Below are 3,071 nucleotides of genomic sequence, written 5' to 3'. Positions count from 1 at the left end.
CCTGTCCCTGGTGTGGAACCTCTGGTGGACAACCAGGTCGGAGCTGTGGCTGAAGCTCATCCCACATTCCAAGCACTCATAGGGCCGTTCCCCAATGTGAATCCTCTGGTTGCAGATCAGGTTGAATCTCTCCCTGAAGATCTTCCCACAGTCCAAGCACTCATAGGGCCTCTCGCTGTCATGAAGCTGCTCTGAGCTCTGGCTGGATCTCCAGCCACCTTCCTGGCACAGGGTGGGTCTTTCCTCCTCAAAGCACCCTGGGCTGCGTTTGGAGCCCCCCCAGAGATCCTCCTGTGGGATCTCCAAGGCTTTTTCTCTCCACTGGGTTCCTGAACCATGGACCTGCTCAAAACAGCCTCTTCCACGAGGTTCTGCCGCGGGGATTTGTCCTCCCTGGTCTCCATCCTCAGCTCCTTCCCTGGGGGAGGAAGGACAAGGAGAGGATGGGATTTGCCTGTGTGCCAGAGGGAAGGGGAAGGAGATCCCCCAGTGCATCCCTGGAAGGACGGCGTTGGCAGCAGGGTTGTCCTGCAACTGGGGGCCGTGCTGGGCTGGGAGATGGAGCAGGAGAGAGGGGGAAAGGGGCACTGACTTCCTCCTCACCTGCCTGGGTGTCCTGGGACATCTTCCTCGCATCCTCTTCCTCCATCTGGCCAAGGTTTGGGAATGGGAAATACTGGTTTGGGTAAAAACAAGGTGTGAATGCCTTGGGCTGGGGACTCCTCTTGCCCAAATCCATCTCCAGAAGCCATCTGGTGTCCATAAAAACCTCCAAAAATCAACAGTGAATTAAAAAAAGCCACCAGGAGTTTCCCATTTCCAGTCTCATGCCTCTTGGGTTATGGTTGGTCCCCCATCTCAGGGCTGGTGGGGATTCCATCAGTCCTGGGGATCCTTCCTCTCCAGGGTCCTGCTTCTGGATTCTGGGAGGTTCTGGGGTCCCAAGGTCCCCCTCTCCAGCCTCACCCCAGTCCAGCCACTTGGGACTCCCCCCTCTTCCCAGCACTCTGTCCTGGCTTTGGACAAATTGGGGAGAAAACCTCCAAAGGGGTTTCCTCTAAAAAGCAATTCCAGCAGCCCCTCTCCTAACCAGATCAGGAAAATATTTCCTTGGAGAAAAGGGAAAAAAACCTGTTTATTTACCAGGCAAAGAATTAACCAGCACAAAAAGTGAACAATATTAAACAATAAAACCTCTTGCCGCTTCAAAAAAGATGACCAACTCAGAAAGTCCCACTGTGGGCTCTAGCTCAGCTCACTCAGTCTATTATCAGTCTCTTATCAGTCCCTCTGGCGCTGGAAATGCCACCGCCCAGGCTTGGCCAGGTGGTCCACAGGTGTGAGCTGCCAGGGCTCTCTGGCTGTTCAGTCCAGAGCAGTTTTAAACAGCTCCAAAAAGAAAAAATCACAGTCCAGGAAACTTCCCTGCCTCAGCAAGCTAAAACCTAGCTAAAAGCAAAGGAGAGCTCTGTCCTGCTGTCTGTCCATCCGCAGACCACTGATACCTTAGGTTTAAAGTTTTTCTGTTCTGCTTCGGTGTGCAGCTTTTAGCTTTATATTAAGAGTTACTGGGATCTTTTCTCAGGGTGGTGAAGACAAAACAATCCTGTTCTAGCTGGAGACTCAAAGACAATCTCTTCAAACTTCAGGCTCAAAGCATAAACAACGTGAAAAGAGGAGGGTGGCCAAGCAAGAAAGGAGGATGAAACATCATAATTGGAAGCTATTAATTGGACTGTTAAGTCCTATATGTAAATAGGCTAAAACTTATAAAAATGTGAGATCTCGTGACCAAGCCCTCTTTTGCTCTCATCTTGGAGCCATCCAGGCACAGCCACAGCTGTGGCTCCGGTACTGCCAGGGTGTGGCCTTTGAAGGCATTTCAATAAAAATCAACTTTATTCCTCTTAACTCCGTGTTGCCTCTGTTCCAGCTCCTTAAGACATCACAACAGTCCAGGAGCCGGAATGTGGAGGAGTGAGTGCAGTTTCTGAAAACAAACTGCAGCTTCTCCCTCCTCCCCTTCGCGCTCAGAACCAGCCTTAAATGTGCAGAACTCATTTCTGGGCTAAACATACCGATGGGGGTACGAGCATCATGAAGTCACCCCAGGACACCCCTGTCAGGGTCAGGGGGTCCCGTCCCCGCCTCATCTCCGGGCTGCCGGGGGTCCCCCAGCTCCGGTATCGCCCCTTCCCCTCTCCCCGCCCTGGGGGTCCCCCATTCCACAGCCCCGGCTCTCACGGGGATCCCCAAAACCAATGTCCCGCCCCGTCGGTACCGGGCCATCCCCACGTGGACCCCCCGGACCCTCCGAGGGGTGATCGCGGCTGCTCTCCCCCCGAAAAAGCTCCTCTTGGGGAGCCCGGAGATATCCGGGGCTCGACTCCGGGATCTGCCGGCTCCGAACACTCTCCAAAAAATCCTCCCTGAGACCCCTGGCTGGAGCCGGGGCGAGCTCGGCCTCCGCCCTCCCCTGCGGCTCGGGGCTGGGGGCGATGCTCCCGGGGCAGGGGGCGCTGCAGGCTCGGCGTGCGGGCGCTGCGAGCGCCGCGATTCTCCCGCTCCCGCTCCTCCTCTCCCTCCTCTTCCTCCCGCATTTCCTCCGCTCCCAGCCCGGACCCCCCTTTCCCACCGCTCTGCCCCGCGGCCCCGCAGCACCGGCTGCTGGCTGGGGGAGCCCCCGATCGGCCCCAGGGCTGGGCAGGGGGCTCGGGGACCCCCCCGGGGCGGATCCGTCCCCCGGCCCGAGCCCCAAATTCCGCTCCGGGGCCGCCGGGCTCTGCGGGCCCGCCTGGCAACCGGTGAGTCATCGGCGAGAAATGCTCTGGTTGGCTGGAAATTGGTTAGCGCCTCTTCTGATTGGCTGGAATTTTGAAAGGCGCTGCGCCCTGCGGGTGTCCCCGAGAGCTGCGGAGTCCGGGTTGGGGCTTTTTCCTCTTCCTTTCGCTCTGAGAACATTTCTGATTTCTTTCTCTCCCTCGCTCCTTTCCATTTCTTGTTCAGTACAATCCGAGTTCGAGCAGATCGACAGGTTGCGTTCTCACGGTGTCATTTGCACCTTCACTCAG

The sequence above is a fragment of the Melospiza melodia genome, unplaced genomic scaffold (genome assembly GCF_035770615.1).
Source record: "Melospiza melodia melodia isolate bMelMel2 unplaced genomic scaffold, bMelMel2.pri scaffold_35, whole genome shotgun sequence".
NCBI lineage: Eukaryota > Metazoa > Chordata > Aves > Passeriformes > Passerellidae > Melospiza > Melospiza melodia.
The sequence above is the reverse complement of the archived record's forward strand: the minus strand, read 5'-3'. Positions refer to the sequence as shown.